The 21501-nt window shown below is 37.4% G+C and overlaps 1 long non-coding RNA gene across 2 annotated transcripts; it reads left to right on the top strand.

Moving 5' to 3' along the window:
- Positions 1 to 4368: 4368 nt before the first annotated feature.
- LOC118170382 lies at positions 4369 to 18497 on the top strand. Of its 2 annotated transcripts, XR_004752685.1 has the most exons (3): positions 4369 to 4489; positions 11538 to 11670; positions 18393 to 18497. It is a non-coding gene; the product is annotated as an uncharacterized LOC118170382 (long non-coding RNA). The 2 variants fall into 2 exon arrangements; XR_004752684.1 differs by lacking the exons at positions 11538 to 11670; positions 18393 to 18497 and adding an exon at positions 4911 to 5686.
- The last annotated feature ends 3004 nt before the right edge of the window (positions 18498 to 21501 follow it).

A 21501-nucleotide genomic window follows, 5' to 3' on the forward strand; every position in this document is an offset into this window, starting at 1 on the left:
ATTGAAATGAAACCTTAGGAATCCCTACAAGTTGGTTCTGGCACACTGACAAAGTGGTATGCAGAGTTTTCTAAGTTTACGCTGCTCACTTCATTGTGTCACCTAAAACAACTGTTTGCAAATGTATTCAGACATAACCTGTAAAGGTAGATGCCAGGCACTAGTTATTATTTACCCAAAGCATGAAAGAGTCAGGTTGATTGTTCAACCTTCTTATAGCTTTATTAAAGATGTACATACGAGAGGAATGACACAGCCTGATCTGTAAATTCTGTGACTACTCATGCTTAAGAAACTTTTATCTTTTAGAAATTGAAACCACGAACAAAGCCCTAGGTGTTTGAGATATGTCACACTACTTGGGCAAGGTGAGGAAGCTTCTAATGCCCAGCAGTCAGCACCGCTCTGGGGCTCAGCACAGATCCTCAGAAGCGTCAATCTCACAAGATTTTAATGATGAGGACTCGTTAGTGGACTTCAGTTAAAACATATACATTTCCACTAAGCATTTACTGACAAGTTGCTCTTCTAAACTCCAACAAAATTTGACTAAAGTAACTTAATTATGTCTGAAACATAACATTGTTATTGGAAAGTGTTATGAACTGTTATTTTAAGATTAGATTCTATTGTAGTCCACTGAAGTAAAATCACATTCTTGCTGCTGATTACTACAGGAGACTCACTTATCCAATTGTGATGTTATGAAACACAATTTCCTTTGGATATCTCCAGCTAATTAGATATTGTACAGTGTGCAGTGCTTGAAATTTATGTGGACACTGCTATTGATCCTCCACAGTGATGACTAAGGAAGGACACAATAGTTTTGGTGTCATGTACAAGTGTGAGGAAATATATTTCCCATGTGAAATAGAGAGATGGACATTAGAATGCCTTTTCTAAGTTGTGAAATTATTTTTGCATGCAATGTCTCTTAGTGCTTAATGAAAGGAAAAATCTATATGTGCTACAGAAACGGTTCACACATGCTCCAGCTACATTAGGTGTGCTGTTCAACAGAATCCATACATTTGTTCTTTTCCATGACCCATACAAATACATTTAATTGTATTAACAGTAAAGTTATCATTGGTCATATAACTATTTAATAAGTAGATTTATAAAGAAAAAATAAACATTGCAGCTTGTTTCTGAGTGTGTTCCAAGAAGGGAACTTTATCTGACCTTTGCTTTTAAAGCCCTGATCCCAGCAACAAACTTAACAAACTTGCAGAACAGTAAGTACTCCAAGTATTATTGAAGCTGCTCCTTTGTTAAACAGGATATTACAAGTTTAAACTAAGAAGAGAGATTCCAGTACAGGAAAATACTGAAGACCATAGTTAAAATTAAATGTATCTTCAAATTGTTTTGTAAATCAAGACTTACATAACCAGGTAACTCTTCCAAAACACTATTATAATGAAATGTCCAAAAAGCAAAGGCATATTAATATGAATGTAGATGCAACAACTACCTTATTATTTCAAAATCTGTCTAGTTTGATATTTAACAAAAATAAAGTTCTGTTCAGTGTTAGTTTGACAGCACAAACATTTCAGACTGGTATCAATTACATATTCATAAGACAAAGATATTCTTAATATTACATAATATATAATGAAAACAATATATAATTAAATATTGAAGCAAATCATCAGTTTGGGGGCTATTTTAGGTATGCATCACCATTAGACATGATAACAGGACAATCCTTTATTGTATTTTGCAGCATCTGCCAGAACCTCACTCATAACTCTCATTTCAACAAATCAATTTGTGCAATACAGCATTATATTATTGATCTGTAGCAGTATTACACAGTACAGGATTACAAATAGGAAAAGTATCAAGTAGCATCAACTCTAATTGTGATTTTACTCTGCAATACAATTTGCATCATGCAGTAGTATAGATATAGATTTAGGTATGGCCTGGTGGGTATATATTTTTGATTTATTAACTTATTTCATAGTTCTGCCATTACATTTCTAATTTATTAATATAGGCAAAAATCTTTCATAATAGTAAAAAAAAATGTTTTGCTGGAAGGCCTTTTGGGAGGACATCATATCCTCACCTCTAGTTATTGTTTAGAGTTAAGACTTTGTCTTATTTTCTCTGCCCTGATAATTTTCTGTTGTTGGGACAAACAAGGGGGAAACGACATTAATTTTAATATATTTTCCCTGATGAATCAGTCAAAAATAGGCATGGTATGGCTAATATGGTGGTTATGTTTTGTCAGTCTTGTCTGAGGAGCAGAGGTTGGTGTACAAAAGCTGATGGATATTCCCTCCCTGCTCTAGACAGAACCACCCCACGGCCTTTCCCCAGGTAGATACACAGGTCTGAAGCCCACACTGTTACAGCGAAATGGTGAGAGATGTTCTGGGAGGGGTCTGGCTGGCCCTGAGCACCACATCCCGTGCCAGGAGCAGGGTGTCTCTCTCCAAGTCACGTTTGGAGCCAACCTGTTCCCGAACCACAGCAGGAGGTTGGGGCTGCTGGATGGAGAGTGCGCCTGCTCCTGGATCCTGATGTTTGATAAGCAGGCACAGAGGGACTACACGTAAGTGGCTGTGGGGGTGAGAGGGGCTTTCTTATGCATATGGAGAGATGGGCGATGTTTTAAGGAGGAAATTTTAATAGGAATATTTTCTTGTAGTATATACAAATACCATCCACTGTATCATCGAGATGAAATTATTAGTCTCTCACAGCCTTCTACAAAGCTAGAATGGTTTTTACTCACTGTCTGATAAAAATTTAGCACTGTGGTTTTCGTGATAGAGTGAGGATTTATACCGGTCTGTCTCGTGTTTTCAGATGGAAATGTAGTGTAACCTTCCTGATCTGGGATCAAGACCACACTTATAAAAACGTTTCTAAAGACATTAAGAATAAAAGTTCGTGTGCGTATATTTGTAAATTCTGGTTATGGGCCTACTATAATTAATTAGCTTTTTCCTAAAAGTCTTGCTAAGTACTAAGAAATTGTCTGTTTTCTCTCACAAATGCTGTATTATGTATGCATTTTTCATCAGGAATAAAAAATGGCTTTTTAAACAGAAGTGGATGTTATCACTTCAAACATGCTTATATGTATTTCCTGTACTTAGATATAGCCTAGCAGTAATAATACCACAATTACCAGAATGTATAATCTATAATATAGTCCTGTGTAAATCAACACATAGCTGAACGAGTTGCACACATCCTGCAGGATACCACTGCCATTCTGAATTGTTTCCGGTGAGCATTGCATCTGCAGGATGATTTCTGAGCCGTGCTCAGAGTGACTCCTGAGCTAGCATGCTGGAAGTCCCCTCCTACAAATATGCAAAGGAATCTAAATGTAACTATAGGTACAGATATAGAGATATAAAGCTAAATCTTGATTTATTCATGATCACCTAAATGGGAAGATAGAAAAATCCTGACAGTGGAAAAATTATTTTGGTATTTTAAAAATAACTGTGGGATTTCCAGTAAGAATGAAAAATCATTACAAACAAAACGCAAGCACAAATGTTCAGGATTTCAATTTGTTGGTTAAATTACTAAAATAGCAGATATCTATTTCTTACATACAGTGGAAATTTAAATATATAATCCCAGATGCTCTGCTATTGCCTTTAAAATAGAGAATGATTTCTTCCGTGTGTATGCATCTACAGGTAAACATCTGAAAATACACATATTCAAAAGTAACTTTTCAGTAAGAGAAAAATCAACCTCTAAACTTAAACAGGAATATGTCATCTTAATTGTAATACACATTGCTGCCATAAACCGAGAGCAATCTGGACTGACTCAGAAATGAAAACTAGCTGACCTGTTCAGTGGATTTGTACATTCAGTAAGTTCTCCAATTCTGACTTGTCCAAACAGATGTGAAATCCAATACAAAATTTTAAGACACTCAAAACCACTTTAAAATAGATTTTAAAAATATGATTCATTAAAAAAAAAAAAAAAAAAAAAAAAAAAAAAAGCATTTGTGCCATTTGACACCTTTTAAAGCTAAACTCACAAAGGCATTAATTCTCATGTTGGTTTATGCTGGGAGACAGACCATATTCTTGGGTATATATAATTTCCCCTGAGTCTTACAAGCCACCAGAATTTTATTTTATAATAAAAATACAGCAATTTAAAGAAATTCAAAAAATAGTTATTTTACTCTTTCTGATACAGCTCTATCACACCGAAGAGATTTAAGCAGAAAGTGACAATCAATTCAGTGTTTGTTTGAAAAGTATTTTAAAATTATCCCTTTTTCTTGGTGCTTTTGGTACAAAATAATGTCATGTACAAATGGCTCAAACTTAATCTGTCCATTGCAGAAGTGCAACAAGAACATTTATGCTGCCAATGAAGAAATGAGCACGCGAACACTGGCAGGAGTGAGCAGGCTTCTCTGGGACGTGTGAGTCTGCTATAAAACTGCAGACATTCACAGTCACACAGCAAACTTTCTCATGTAAGTTTTATTCTTTTATTTAACCCCCCATATTAGGAGTTGAATGTTTATAGTCGTAGTATGGTCTGCGTTACTGTCTTTTATTTTCTCTGCTCTGATCTTGTGTAGAAAGATGCTCAGGAACTTCATCACATGTACTCAGTTACCACTTTGTGTAACTCAGTTTGGGATGGTTGCCTTTCTGACTATAGCTGAAGAAAAAAAAAGTCTGCTATTAATTTTGCCTGTGTACACTAATCCATACTAGGTCCCTCTGTAGACACTTTCTACCCCTTCTGAATCAACTGCACATTATCTATGCCAACTGTACATTATTATATAACAGGAGAACGGGGACCCTGCCTACCCTGGCTGTGGGGAGAGGAAAGGAAAAAAAAAAAAGACCCCAAACCTTTAAAAATTTGGCTACAATGTGCTGCAGACACACCAGGGTGACTACGTGGAAGCTGTCTTGGTCAGAGCTGAGGAAGTGCAATGCTACTTGTCCAGATTCAGGCTGACTCCTATGGTACTGCTTAAGCACTGTGAGCATGCATCTCCTTGTGCTCCCGGTTAGAAGATGGTGTACTAAGTTGGGTGCCTGAACTGAGCTGTCCCAGCTCACTGTGGATCTATGCACCAAGTCCTCCAAAACATTAAAACATTGGGAAAAATAGTGATGGGACCCTGCAGAGGCCAGCTGCACCTGATGAGGCTGATAGAGAGATGAATTCTACACCTTTACTGGAAGCCTCCTCTGTGGGGCACGGTGTCAGCACTGCTAGTCCTGCTAGGACACATACAGGATCTGTATGAGGATGTAATTCTTCATTTTCCTTAACTTGTCTACTAGATCCTGAGCTGTCTCCTCATCTTTGTACATGCTTATGCTCTAATGATTTTTTTAAAAATGTTACAAATCTGTGATGTTATTAGAAATGCAGATGATGTTACGCTTATTAAATGCTTATTCATTCTTTAATGATGCTAAGGTAGAATTATCAAATTATATTAATTTTATTTATTGCTAATTTTTTAGCTGTGGCACCACCTTGTGGACATTACTAGATGAAATGAAAAGTTTATTAATGTAAATAACAGCATCTAAAACAGAACAATCATTTGGAAAAAAATATATTCACATACGTTTTGCTAAAGCAGAGTAAAATAATTACAAATTTCATTCCTAAAAATCCAGCTATGAAATATATAAAAAAATATTGGCCTTAATGTACCCAGCTGACTTCTTTGCTCTTTTCACCAACTTTTCTGAGTATCAGCCAAGAAGAGTGGTAGCTTTCAAAACTATTTTTGTTCCCTCTTGATTAAATAGCAGCGTCTTAACCTTCATTCTGCTGTTGCTGTGCAAACAGACACTACTTGTACAAGTATCCCAAGCAACAAGACTTGCAAAATCAGAACAATAATATGAAGACATGGAGAAAACCTCAGGTCCTGCTCTGTAAATGTAAACTAGGCAGTCAGATTAGTGACCAAGCTAAGCCACAAGAAAACAATCTCTGGCAGAAATTAATTCATAAAGACAAAAAAGGACAAAAAAAAAAAAGTGAAAAGAAGAAATTCCACTCTGTTGTCCATTAGATTTCCAGAAAATAGCTTTTACACTGGAGATAACAGCGTTACTGTTATGAGTAGTCTATCTGCTACATGTAGAAATCAGTAAAGAACAGAGGTCCCAGAATTTCAAACAGAGGGAGGTCTTTATGCAGAGTGTGGCATACATCCATGTTGTGTATGCCTGTAGGAATAAACTTTGGAAGCGTAATATTAATTATTCATTGAATTGAATTTTTTATCCCTATCTCATCAAAAAGCAGCTGCATACAACTTCTTATTTATAGTAGCACAAAGCAAAGGTGGTGAAGGAGAAGGTAACACCTTGGACTAAGTTCCTCCCATTTGGATTGTGCATGGGATTTGCTGAACTCTGCTTTGGGCTCTCAAGTGCATAAACCCTGCTGGGGCTGAGCAGCTCCTGTGGCCTGGGCATTGCATCAGGGTACAGACCCTTCATTTTATGGCTCTCCTTCAGATGTCTGCAGCCCTAACTACACAGGCCCTTGGACTAACACTGACCATACCACATTCCCTCCCCAAACTCTCTTGAGTAGTATATGAAGGCTGCTGCATATAGGTTACCTGGCAGAGCATTTCTGTTTCTAGTTTTAACTTTCTGACAAATATGTAACTATTAAAGCCAGGCACAGAAACCCTGCAGCCTCCAGCTGAGAAAACTTGTCTCAGTTAACTTTTTTTATTATTATTATTTTTTAGACAGTAGATTTTTTAAAAAAGAAGTATGCAGAAGGTTCTTTCTTCTGGATTCTTGTGCGTTCACAAACTATTCCCAATTCATCATGATAGTAATAGGAATAAACAGGAAATTAAGTTTTTGGCTGGCAGCTTCACAGGCTGCTCTACAGCAGCCCTCTGCCATTCTAACTGAAATGGGGTGTTACAGCAAATATCAGAGTTCACTGAACCGAATAAATACACATAGTTAGCAAATATGTGTGGGGATGCTTGCCTGACATCTAAGGTAACTCTCAGAAGAAGTGGTCTAGAATTTGAGAAAATGAAACCAAACCACAATGGGTAGAAACCAAGTGCAGAAAATCTGCAGAACAGCCAGACAAGGAAGCAAACTCATCTGCGATGGAGTTTGCAGACCCTACCCTGGAGTGGTGGGTTGTTGGGGCCTGGGGATATGCTACATGGATTTCCCAACCTACATCCTTTTCTACTCTTACAGTAGAGTAGAAAAGAGGTAAATAATCACTGCTCCCACCATTGCATAGGCTTGGAAGAAGAGGGATGAGGACAGGTAAGGCATTGACATGGCGTCTGAAGAATCCGTTGGCTGAAAATAATCTGATTTGTACTTATTGCAAATCTGGTGTTATACTGAACTCAGTTTATAGCAGTATTTCTCATCTTCTCAAGAAGGTGAAAATGTTATTTTGTGTCTATCATATTCAGTTCCTTGATTTCCTTTTAGTAAGGAAGCTAATAAGCTGCATGGTAAAAATAACCTTGTATTTCCATAATGGTATTTTCTCCAGAGACTTGGAACTCCCTTGAATGTTTTAATTATCTCTTTCCTGAAAGTCAACCAACTGGCATGGCACTATATTAAAATATTTTTCTTTGGCTTTCTGCCAGAACTGATTTCTTGTTGAGTTAGCATATCAGCTGCAAAACCAATTTCCAGAGCATCTGTGACCCTGTGTCACTTTGTGTATTACAGAAACCAGACAGAAGCAGTTTCATAGGGTTATAACTGTTCAAAATTATTCAGTATAAATCCACATATTAAATTGATATATGTAGGAGACGTGCCCCTGAAATGATGGAGCTAATCGGTAGGAAGAGAACTGTGGGGGTATTAACAGACAGTGGGACAAACCCTAGACATGAAGGTTCCAGGGGGTCCCTCAACACAAGCAGAATATTGAGGTGACATTCAGAAAGCGTTCAGAAAACAATGGATAAATCCCAGCTGCCCCTCATCCAAATGCAGAATGTAGTTGGTCTACAGAACAACAAATTGCACAACTCCCTAAGCATCAAAAGACAAGCGAATATTATTAAGATACTTAGTATTAGTTCAGCTAACAGAGGTCGCATAAGCCTCTGTGCTTATTAGACATTAGATTTAATTTCCTGTATTACTGAGAAATGGGTGACTTGGAGCTATGCCAGGCTTGGATTGATATCAGAGGGTATAAATTCATAAAAGGAAAACAGCAGGAGGAGGCACTGCTGCTGGAGGTGTCAATTTAAAATAATACTCTCCCCACCAAAAAACCAACAACAACAACACCCCACACAGCGACTATTACAACCAGAGATCTGCTGTGAAAGAGGTAAGGCAGGAAAAAGTGGCAATGGCAGATGGGAACTTTTCACTATGTGTATTTGACCTTCATATAAGTCTGAAGACTTAATTTTGTGTTTTCAAGATGGTTCATCTATTGCAAAATTTTATGTGTTCTGTTAATTATCAGAGGTGTTCTTGATGCATTTAAATATTGTTCTACAAAACCTGATGTGACTATGTATTGATAAGAAAGAAACAGATTATTTACTGTTTCACTTGAAGAAGTACAAAATAATAATAATAATAATAATAATAATAAGTTTTATAATCGATTTATTTCCCTAATTCCTTGGGTAATGTTATTGAATTTCTTGATTTCCAAAGATTATTTTTTTCCAAAGGTTTTTCTCTTTCTCAGAGGCAATATGAAAGACAAGGTGTTTCTGAAAGGAGGATCTGGTAATTTGCAACAATGCAAGTTAGTTCCTCAGCATTTTCTTGATGAAAAACCACATGCAAATTTTAAATCACTATTCAGCTGAGCTAGAAAATATCTTCCTTTATAAATCTTTTGTTTAATAAAAACGCAAGCCATTTTTAAATTTCAGCATTCAGATGCTGCTATAAGAATAGTTGCAAGTTATCTATATAAAGTGCCACAGAATATGCAATGTAATTATATATTTTACCTTCCTCAAACTGTGATATTCTCAATTCCTTGAGACATAGTATGTACCTATCACTAATGTGATGTGTCAAAATATACTGTGATTTGTTAATACCAGTATTACTAAGGAAAGAAAACCTGTAATAAGACATCGAATTCTCTATCATAAAGCACCAAAAATTCATTTCTAGATTAAAGGGCATAGTAAGAATTAACAGAGCCAACCTCCTGGTCCAACCCCTCTTCTCAGCGCAGGATCAACCAGAGCAGGTTGCTCAGGACCTTGCTTGGTTGGATTTTGAACATCTCCAATGATGCTGACTCCACAACCTCTTTGGGCAACCACAAGACGGATGCTCCAGTCCCTGAACTGCCTTCATGGCCCTTCCCTGCACCCAATCCAGTATGCCATGTCCTTCTTATCATGGAGAGCCCAGAACTGGACACAGAATTCCCGCTGAGGTCTCACCAGTGCTGCGCAAATGGGAATAATCTCCTCCCTTGCCCTGCTGGCAATGCTTTTCCTAATGCAACCCAGAATGCTGCTGGCCCTTTTCCAACATATATTTTTACAGATATAACAGGATTTTAAGGACATGATTAGTTTTCTATTTCCAGGACCTATTACAAGTCAGGAAAGTAAAAACTGTATTATTCTGCTAATAAACCTTTTATGTCCGTATCAGGGATTGCATTTACACTCTCGTTACATTTTTCCTAAATAATTGGCCCAGTATAAACAGTTGTTTGTGACAACTATATACTGCCTTGTAAAAACATCTGTGCACAGTATATTTCTAATGGTACAACTGAAAACTTGTAACAGTGCAAATCTGGGTATCTTTGTAGGAATGCAGGCATCCTGGAAAACTGCAGTTCCGTATGATGTAAATAGCTAGTACTGAGCTCTAAGGATACCAGATTAATTACTGTTATGTTTAACTCACAGATAACCCTCTGTAGCTATAACATTCAGCTCGTAACCTCTTTCACAGTTTCCAAAAGCACTCCATACTCTTTCAGGAGCCAAAAAATCCTGTTCTCCCTCATGTATTCCCTAGAACCTTCCACTTCCTCTGCAGCTGCCACAGTGCAACTGTGGACAATACACTTAGGTATTGACAACACGCAATTTTTCTGTAGAGAAAGATCCATAGACTTTCCAGTGGGTCCTCGGGCAGCCTAGAGCAATGAGATGTTCTATCAGATTTGTTTATCTTGGCAAGAAAGAGCGCAACCTTCGTCTTGAAAAATCTACATGTAGTTCCTCAACTATAAACAAATTTCATCAGCTCTTCCATCTGCAGTATATGTCTTTGTTTGGCAAACAATTCTCAGTGTTTCTTGTTATACATGTCAAATTGTTTCTGTTCTGCATGAGCTATGATGACTTAAAGGACATCATAGCTCATGAAACCAAAGTTTCTTGTGGTGGAAGGAGTGTGTTCCCTCTGGATTCACTGGTACTCTCACTGCCCGTCTTGGTCCGTGATTTCTTTGCATTTCTCCCAGTCTGCTGGTGCAGAAAAGAGCAATAATTGGGTACAGCAGAACTCCTTGCCACAAGTGACATACCAACACATCAACCAATATGCAGTCTATTTAATGTCCTTTTACTTTCTGGAATAAAATTTATATATATATATATATATATATATATTCTTCTGAAAATGCAGAGAAACAGCTATTTTCTGTCATTTTTTGCTGCTAAAAAGGCCTATAAAGCTATGCTAAATGGAAAGCCTTTTAACTCTTCAGCTAACATGCCCAAAAGGAAATTGAGAAAATAGCAAAAAACACAACATAATTAGGACAATGCTGGGAATCAGATTAACATTATGAAAAGCAAACACCTCTCATATTACTCCCAGCTCTCCCACATCCATGCTGAAGTGAGATTAAAATTCAGATGCTAGGAAGCAGAGTAGCTCTTCCCAAAACAACATTAGATTGGCCCAGGTGGCCACAACCTGCACAATATTTCATGGACTGACTTTAAAGTGCCTTGTAACTGCCTCTTAGTCTCAGAGATGTTGAATATCTTTCTCAGCTTTTTCCAATGCAGACCAGATGTTGCGCTGTGATAATTCTCTCATGGGCCCTTTCCATTTTGACTCTCCATCAGCTTGGGATCCAAAGAGATATTACTTGAAAAACAGGAACTATAAAAGAGCCAGGAACTTATAAATTAAAACATAAACATTAATTTGTTTTCCAAGATACAGATGTCTTTCGTCAGTTCAAGCCTTGATCTCCCCACCAGCTAAAGGCAACAGTTGTTCTGTGCAGGCATGCACTGGAGATCAGCCAGTGGGCATTAACTTTGGTTCTGATTGAACTGGGGAAGATTTGAAACAGAAATCCAGAATTAGAAGCTGTGATAGTGATTAATGGCTGATATTTTAAAACATTCCTGACACCAATACCAGAAAAAGCGTCCTACCATCAGGAACTGTCAAATTGTTAAACATTTTGGATGGGGGTCAGAAGAGTTTCAAGATGTATTTGGTGATGACAGGGGCTTTTCCTTCTCCCTAACTCCCTGAACTGTTCATAAGCAGGACTTTTCTCTGGGGAAATTGACACCATGGTGGTGACAAATGGCAGTGGGGTTACCACGACATGGCTCTGAAGAAAGGGACAGTGCTGGAAGAGGGAGGCACACAAGGCAGAGACAGTAAGGTGCAGAGCCAGGTAAGAGGCTGATATCAGACATGCATGTAAGTAAGTAAGTGTTACTACTCTTCCAGTAAAATATTAACATCAATATTGCTCTTTAATAGTTCCTACAGCATTGTATCCTTACAGATGTTAATTGCAAAACCACAACATTTTTTTTTTTTTAAAAAAAAAAAAAAAAGTGAGCTTTGGTATGAAGGATTTGCTCTGGTGAGTTTATAAACAGGTAGAACACAAGCTTTCCTCCCCTTTGATTACAAAGGAGAATCTACTTATAGGCTGTAGGAAGCCTAAGATGAAGTGGGAAAACTGGTGAAAGAAGGTGCTTGTTTTTTAAAAAAGTTAAATCAACCAGCTTCCACATATGTGGGCAGATTCCAGGTTGCACATCTCCCAGCTTCATTATTTTCCTGTTTGGGAAAAGAGGGAAAACTGAAGTGCTGTGAAGTTAGCCACCCACTTCTCAGAGTTCTAAAGATGTAACCATTTCTGTTTGCAGATATGTAAGATTCTCCTCCTCTAAAATATTTGGCTTCAGAAGCTAAAGGAAAATCCCTTCTCATATTCTGGTTAATCAGTACCAGGGTTCCCTGAGGAAGGCAATCCTTTCAATGCCCAGCAACGCAGCACTGAGCCATACAACAGTCCCTTCCCTTAGTCCCTAGGAGCTCTGCATGAGACATTAATTTTAAATGATACCTTCCTTGCTTAAGCTGAGACCACAGTGCAACATGGACAGTATACTTGCTTTTGCCAGAATATTGGACATATTACAAGGTAGACTTGTCTGCTAAAGTATCTTTGGTTTCAGTGCACTTTTTAAAATTACTAAGACATTTTATACTGTTGATCCATACTCCTGTGAAGGTTATCTGCTGGACTTTTAGCCTTACAGGTATGAATTCCCTCTCCTTCTTCCTTTCCCTCTCCATTTTTGCCCCTCAACATGTTGAAAAAGAAATATGAGATATATAACACCTACTTACCCTATAACAAAACTCTGATTAATGAGTTGGTATTTGAACTTGCCACCTATTAAAAGATAAGGTTTAAGTGCCTTACTTCATCCAAACATGACTTGAAATCTTGTCAAACCAGACGTGTGTTCTGAAATTCTGACTGACAGGCTGAAACTTCTTTTTAAAAAGAACTTTAAGAAAAGATTAATGGTCTATTTATTAGTCTTTTCAAGAGTATAAATATATACATTAATACATTAAATAAAACTAATGTTAAAATGTTAATAATTAAAAAAAAAAAAAAAAGTGTATGACAGGCAGCAAGCAAAAATCAAACAGAAATGGCAATCGAATGCTTGAAACAACTCCTAAGTCACCCAACTGCAAAAACCCATATTGTTGAAAATCAGATGTAAAGTACTATGCTAAAATTACATACAAAAATTGGAACTGAAAGGTCATTGCAGACCCAGAATTAATAGAATACTTTAATAGATTATGAACACAAGAGCTCAGAGTTCAACTGAGTACATTTAATTTGTAGTACCATACCAACGCACCACAGTACATCATCACATCATGTATCAAAAAAAAATTAATATGCTAAGATTAAAAACAGTAGAATGGCTAGAGGGAACCAAATAAAACATTCACAGAAATGTGTGTGGTAAAATAAAGAGATAAGGATGAAGATTTACTTCCTTTATTTTAATAAGATCTACATGTGCATTAATTTATGGATCATTATACACATCTTCAAGAAGTAATAATTCACAAATCACTCCTCTTAATTCCTTTTCAAATTAATTCTACACACATCCCTTCTGCCACTATATTTCTCCCAATTTACACTTCTTTGAGTTTACAGTCCTGCTGTATTTTCTTGATAAAATCTATTAGTACAACAAGAAAAGCACATTACTCTGCAACTTTCAGCAATTAACCTTCTGTTTATGATACACTGCAGTTGATCATACTAGCTGGGAAATGTACAACAGTTTACTCTGCAGTGTTTTGATGGAGCCACATCATTAATTTCCTTCCCTCTTACATGGGCATAAACAAGCAATTATTATTTCTAATACAATTGAAAATGAAAAGTATCACTGAATGCTTGCCCTTGTCTTTTACTCCTCCTGAGACTTCTGCTTTTATCAACACTGGCTTTGTCAAGAGCCTTTTCCCTAGAATAAGGTAATAGTCTGTCTTTTATGCCAATGGTTGTCCTTATCCTGAACTACAATGAATTTACTTGTTGGAGCAGAGATGCTGAGCAATCATTCCCTCCTGAACATCCTCGAATAAACTCCTGCTTTCCAAACCCCTTTTACTGCATGCTTTACATACTCATTTTCCTGAGCTACAGCTTAATCTCTAGATTGCATGCATACTAATATCTGTCTGTACTTCTCTTGCTGAATTGTTCGTACTTCATTATTTAAGTGCAGGGAATTATAAGTAGGTGTTCCTACTTCACATGCTCTTCTCTGGAGGGGTAAACTGGCATCTGCTGTTCCCTTTCAGTCTCTTGAGGAAGAAAAACACCCTGCACTCCTTCTGTGGCTTCACTCTGTGCTAAGAAAGATTTTTATTTTTATTGCACTTGCTGGTTTCCAGCAGAATTTGCTTTCAGACAACAATTTTAGTTCTGTATATTGCTGAAGTCCTAATATTCCTGTCCTCAAGGAGTAGCCTGAGATCAAAATTGAAACTGTGCATTTTTCACAAAGTTTTTGCCTTGGCTTACATGATTCTGCAAAGATGCCCCTCACCAAAATGTACAACTCTATTTCAAAAAAGGCTTTGGATTGTTACAAGAAACAAAAAGAGCCAGTCAGGAACTCCTCAAAATCAGTAAATGTGTTTTTAAATCATGGGCATTTCCATGAAGTTTTCTTTATAATTTGGCAGTAGTGTTTGTTTACAGTTTTATCAGTCAATTTATTAAGCACAGTCACTATTTAAAATCTGCTTATGTTAGGAACAAGTTGTGAAATTCTTGGTCTAATGAATGAAAACCTAACTTTTTAGTTTGGATTCAACAAGAAATAAATAGTTATTTTAAACTAAACTGTAAAGTGGCAGATGCACACTCACTTTGACATGTTAGAAATGTAGGGTGTCTTTTAAAGTGTAGTTTTGACATTAGCACATAGCTAATTCCTGCTCCTAACCTGTAAATGCAGTGAAGAGCAGCTCTTTTCTACTGTCCCCATTCAAAAATCCTACTGAGATGAGTCTAAAATCTTAAAATAATTTCCTCAAATTCATTATGCCTGTTTCTCAAGAGGTTATGTTACTCAACACATTATTCTTTCTGCATGCAGAGTAAGTCTGTCACATACCAATCTAAGAAGTAAAGAATGGAGCTATAGCATGGAGAAGTAAATGTAGAAGTAAAGAATGGAGTTCTAGCATGGAGGCACTTCTGCCAAACTTTCCCTAGATGTCACTATGCTTTCTGGCTATTTTATTAGTCTTTATTATTATTAAATGGAAAACTATCATATAGAAACCTACCTTCTCCAAAATGACAAAACTATAATTACATACATACTTTATTCTGTGTAATAGAATATACTATGCATATATATATATATAGCATAGTATTTTAGTCACAGTTATATCTGAAAATAGTTTATATGACAGACTTGTTTTCATGTTCTTTTCACCTTCCTAATCCTCTTCCTACCAAGTACGTTGGCTCTCCGAGTCTGCATTGCTTGCCCTTTTCCATTACTTTGTGCTGAAAACAAGTATCTCTTTAAGGATACGCCCAAAGTTTCCAGATTCAATTTCCATGCATACTTTGCTATTCTTTCTGTCTGAACAAATTTTTCAAAGAATATTCTTCTGCTCTTACACAATTTTGTCACCTGAAGACTCATTTATAATATGTAAATACTACAGAAAACCATTTGGGGAATTCAAGGCCAGATTCAGGCTTATTAATGATCTAGCAGATTCAGACTTAAAACAGAGTTCTGTAGACAACATTATTTTCTCCATCCCTATCTATCATCTCTCTGTAATTCACTATTTCTTACCAGTTGAAACAGTCTTCAAAAAACATATATTGATTTCTACACATTAATGATATTTGCATGTTGCAAAGACTTCCAAAATATCCTCAGTCATTGATGGGCTGTTGTATTGGGTTTATGTGGCAAGGTTTGCATAGCGGAGGGCTTCAGGGGTGGCCTCTGTGAGAAGAGTCCCCATGTTAGATAAGGGCCAGATTCATCCTGCTCCAAAGGACCCACTGCTGGCCACATCCAGGCAAATACGTGATGTTGTTTGCACCTCTTTGACTTAAGAAATGGAAAAAACTGCTGCTACGCAGCAGCTGGAAGAACAAGGAGTGAGAAGCAGCCCTGCAGCCTCCAAGGTGAGTGCAGCAGGAGGGCAGGAGGTGCTCCAGGCACACAGCAGCAGTTCTCATGCAGCCTGAGGAGAGGCCCCTGGTGGAGCAGGCTGTCCCCCTGCACCCATGGGTCCCACATGGAGCAGATCTCCACGCTGCTGCCCATGGAGGAGCCCCCGGTGGAGTAGGTGGATGTGGCCTGGAGGAGGCTGCGGCCCATGGAGAGCCCCGGCAGGAGCAGGCCCCGGGCTGGAGCCCATGCAGGAGCAGGGGTCTGGGGGGAGCTGCCGCCCACCCGTGGGGGACCCAGGTCAGAGAATTTTGCTCATGACGGATGGACCCTGTGGTTCAGACCCATACGGGAGCAGGTGGAGGACACAGAAGATGGGGGGGAAGTTGCTTTTAGTTTTAGTTTCTCAGTGCTCTAACTTGTTAGTAATAGGCAATAAATGTTATTAATCTCCCTATGCTGAGTCTGTTTCGCCGATAATTGTTGAGTGATTTCCCTGTCCTTTTATCAACCCTTGAGCTCTTTCCATCATATTTTCTCACCTTTGAGGAGGGGGGCGTGAGAGAATGGTTGTGGTAGAGCTCAGCAGCCCATCTGGGTAAAACCACCACAGTTGTCCACAAGATGGGGCTTCTACAACGGGGATCTCTGTGTCCAAATTTAATATTCTGATGCAAAACCTATGAATGGCATCACATTCGACCGGAACACTTTAGACCACGCTTTTAAATCCTGGCACAGGATTTAAGATTTGTGCCCCTATTTCCTATTTCATGGGTAAAAACATTCTGTCAATAAATCAAAACAGCAGCAAATGATGTTACCTTTTCCTTAACCTTTGCATTATGCTGGTGTACAGCTTATGGCTCGGCAGCACTATATCCACCATGACAATCATCCTATGTCCTTCAGAGATTCTGTACAGTGATTTACTTCTACATGAGCTTTTGTGGAAAAGTATGCAGTCCAAAACACCAGATGAAGTGTATGTTGTTCTGGGACAATGGAACAAAGTCAATATGTAGTCTAATGTATGAATTTCCAAAGCAGTCTGCAACTTCACTGTTAGGATGCTACTGTTAAGATGATAACACTTCCAACAAAAGTTAGAGAAAGTAGCTCTGTCAAGTCTGTAATTTCAATAAACGTAACTGAAAGAGGGAAAAAGTCTGTTGTTACAAAACCAGCTGTAGGCAGGCACTTCAAAATAAATGAGAGGAAAATTAATTTATTCCTATACACATTAAAAAACAAAACAAAACAAAACAAAACAAAAAAAAAAACAGGAAGAGACTTACATTACCTTTTGCTGTCTTGTTTCAGTTTGTGTGAAGTGTTTATTTAATCATTATGTGATTAGTTCTGCTAAAAAGCAAGCCTCAGGATCCTCCCTCTTCTATTGTCAGATAAGTAACCTTAAACAATTGAGATTTTCATGTTCTAGAGGAATCTCTACACAGCTAAAAGCAGGACAGATTAACTGGGACTGTACAGCTATCCTCTCGTATCCCTTTTCACAGAACAAGAGGAATCATGAAGATTTCCTTTATAATTATTCCTGTTTTCTGCATGATGCAGTTGCTAGAGATTTTTGCAGAAAGCACAGTACTGAAACAAACAACAGAAGTATTTGTGCATGCAAAACCAAACACTGGTTCATATTTCCAGCCTGCTCTCCCTCCAAGAGGAGGGTACACACACATGCAGAAAGGACTATGCCAAAAGTAAAATTTAATCTTAAGAAGAGGAAACACTTCTGGCCAGATGGTGAAGTTAATTTTCCAAAGATTAAGTCCTCCCCAGTGCCAGAGGCAGTCACTCACAATCACCTAATACTTTTTGTAGGAAGTCTTCAATGGTTTCTGCTCACATTCCTTCTGTTCAGTTTCAGTAACTTGTCTTCTGCACTTAAGCTAGCCAAGTCATCAAAAACCAAAGCTGCAACAGGAAGTGCCAAATAGTACCCTTCAGAATTATCATCTGGAGAAATATAAAATAAGAAAATCTGAGGAGGCAGGAATTACACTGAAAAGGATAAAGAGTGACAGTGCACCCCAAACTGAAGTCAATTACATTATATTATGAAAGGAAGTACACTAAGTTTGATAAATGGCATTTTTGCACTTAGTAAATAATGCTCTCTATTCAATGCTCAGGTTTTAACTGGAGTACTCTGACCAGCTTTGGATGTCGTACTTACTGAAAAACTAGAGCAAAGAAAGAGTCTGTAGGAGAACATAAAGGATAAGAGATTTAGAAATCATGATCTATAGGGAAAGATTAAAATAAAAAAGCATGTTAACAGTTTTCAGATACCTAAAATCACGGCTACAATGCAGACAGAATACATAATAGTTTAACCTGTAGCAATCTTAGATATTATCTTTTTTTAAAAAAATGTAAGGGATTAGGACACAGTACTGACAGAAGTCATTCACTGTCCAGAAACAATTTTCAGAAACAGTTTCAACAGTCTTCTGTCAAGAAATGATACAGCCACAGATGATCTCGGGACAGAGTTGTGTATCAGAGGGATGCACTATAGAGGTTCTCAGGCATCTTTCCATTTGTCATTTAATCACTCTGTTATTGCAGAAGACCTATAGCTATCTACAGTAAGCTATTTATGGAGATTTTAGGCCACAGCAAAAATGGTGAAAATTGAAGAAACATGAAGAATTAAAATAAGGTGAAGAAGAGGTGCATTAAGTTGAGCAGCAAAAGGCACAGTCTACTCAGCTGACAAATGCCCCAATACTGCTTCAAAGAGAAAGAGGCATTTTAGATACCACCTGACCATTGAAGGCTTCATGAGGAACAAAAAGTCTCCAAGATAAAAGTCAACTTCAGATGAAACAACACCATATTAAACATCATTACTGTTCATTAGTTGAGGTAATCTTGGCTTCTGGACCTGCTACTCCAAATATCCGTCTTTTCCCCACACCGTGGGCAGAATGTCCCTCAACCTGCAGTGACGGTACCTGATGGCTACCACGCTGGCCATTAGCAAACTCTGGATAGAGCTTGCTGCTTGCCAAGTCAGAAAGTATTTACACCCAGCAAATAGTGAAGAAAGGCCAACGCTTCAATTAAACTCAAATTTAAAAGATAATTCAAAACAGAGATCTGTTACTGACCATCCACTACGTGTTGAATGCCAGCCCAGCATCCAAGCCTCCTGAGGCCTGTCACGCAGTGGTGACACACTCCCGTTCAAACAGAACAGTTACCCTGCAGCGACTGTGATCCCTTAATATTTTGCTTTTGGGAACTTCATGACCCGTTCTACTCCAATTTTGTCATCTATTGCCATGCTTTCTTACTGGCATTTTCTGATGACATAGGGCAGAATGGAAATTAAAATAACATAGCAATAATACATCTGGTGTAAATCACCTGAGAGAAATGACAAAATACAAAATCATCTGAAGCCTCTTGAAATTATCTGTATATAACCTACGTTATTTAAAGCCATTCCTGAAACATTTGGCCTAACCTGCTTTTCAAAACCTTCAGGAAGTGAGATTCCCAGGTAATAATTTCCAGTGCTAAACTGCCTTTGCAGTCTGAAATAATTTCTTAATCTCTACCTTAAGTCTCTACATCCATTACCTCTTGCTGTAGATCCCCTGAATAGGAAGAACAATTTATTCCTTCTTTCTGCAGAAACCTTTTACATTTTTGAAGATCATTATCACTTTTCCCAACACTTTCCTTTCCTTTAGACTAAACAACCCCAGTTCTTTCAGTCTCTCCTCTTAGATCATGTTTTCTAGGTCTCTGATCACTCTTGAAGTTGAGCCTGTGGTAATATGTGTTACACAGAGAAAAAGGAAAATTGACTCCTACACAAAATTTACCATGAAGCTCGGTGACAGGGGACTTGTTTGAAGAGGTTGCTTTTGTGTGATGATTGCTTTGGTTCTTTTTGTGGTTGATTTTTGCGTTTTGTTTTGTTTTTTAATGCCAAAATACATGTCTTTTTCTTCTTTGTGACATACAGTGTAGGTGCCCCAGAACAAGGAGTATTACATTCCTTGGTGATAAAACATTTCAGATTTGGGGACAACAGGTATGATGGAAGGCAACGTACTTATACCAGTAATGGAAAACACACCGCTACCAGGACTTAACTTAAATTGAGATAAGCAGTATTTGTGATAATTTAAGCAGAAGGTTAAGTTATTTTTAGAAACATGAGCAAAATACTGCATTAAAAATTGATTTAAGGGAAATATATTAGTTTTGTAATTGCATTATTGTGCTGCATTCAGTCTCTCTTGGAAAACAATATACAAGTATAATGTATACTGAGAAATGCCTATGGTTCTACTAAAATGTCAACAAAACTGCAAACAATAATTCAGTTTAGAAGATGTCACGTTCTTTAAAACCAATTAAATTAATTCATTATTTAGTCCATTCCCACAGTCAGTAAGATTCACATGTATAATAGCAGAATGTCATTTATTTCTATTCTCCAAAGGTATACAAGGCCTTTTTTTTTTCCAGGAAAAGGTTCTAAAATAACTTGTCTATTCACCAACATTACCTGAGCAAACAGTGCTATCTGTAAAACTTGGGGTACCATGGCATGGAAAGATTTTACTCAGAACTTAACTTAACTAGGCTTCTGAATATGATTCTTATCCATAAGAAAGATAAGACATAATAAGAAATGATAAATGCTGGGAAGATAAGGCTGATGGAAGAAAAGTAATCAAAGAATGTATTCCTTGCTGAGGACACAAAAGGTCTTTCAAAAACTTTTGTTGAGCATGACGCATTAAACATATAAAAGGTTGTCCAACAATAACATAACAATGGGTCATGTAAAATGAAGTCACCAGAAGTTTTTTTGCCTCTAAATTAGGCAAACTATGATATCAGTTTTGCAGAAAAACTCTTTAAGAAGAAAGACTCATAAGGTCTTCAGTGTTTTTTAGATTTTTAACTCCAAAAGAATTTTAGAGATTTTTCAATAAAATAGCTCATAATCTCTGGTGAACTTGTACAAGTCTTAAGAATACAGTGTCATGTAACTCATCTCCTCTAATACCAAACCCCTCCAAAATAAACATTTAATTGTTTGAATCCTTTAAAAACATTTTGCATGAATTTCCATTTTCTTTTTAAAATACGTTTCACTTAGAAGACCGTAGCTGCCAAATAATGACTGAAGTGGTTAGAACAGACCAGTGTATGACATTGCCATGTTAAAATTTATCAGAAATTTAATCGTGTATACTGGCAAGTTTAAGACTTCTGGACTCCCACTTTAACAACTGATTAGAGCCAGTAGTTTAAACGTTTACAGGTAAGAAAAAGTTCATGGACATGGGTTACCAGTTCTGTATTAGTATCAGTCTGATATAAATTTTCATATTTGCATTTATCTTTTCTACCAGCAATATCTATGCTGCCCTAAATTACTATATGGCTCCTCCTTGTATCTGTGAGATCATTTTAAGACTACAATATTCAGTCCGATAACTACTTGTTCCCCAAAC

This window comes from Oxyura jamaicensis, chromosome 8, assembly GCF_011077185.1.
Source record: "Oxyura jamaicensis isolate SHBP4307 breed ruddy duck chromosome 8, BPBGC_Ojam_1.0, whole genome shotgun sequence".
Lineage (NCBI taxonomy): Eukaryota > Metazoa > Chordata > Aves > Anseriformes > Anatidae > Oxyura > Oxyura jamaicensis.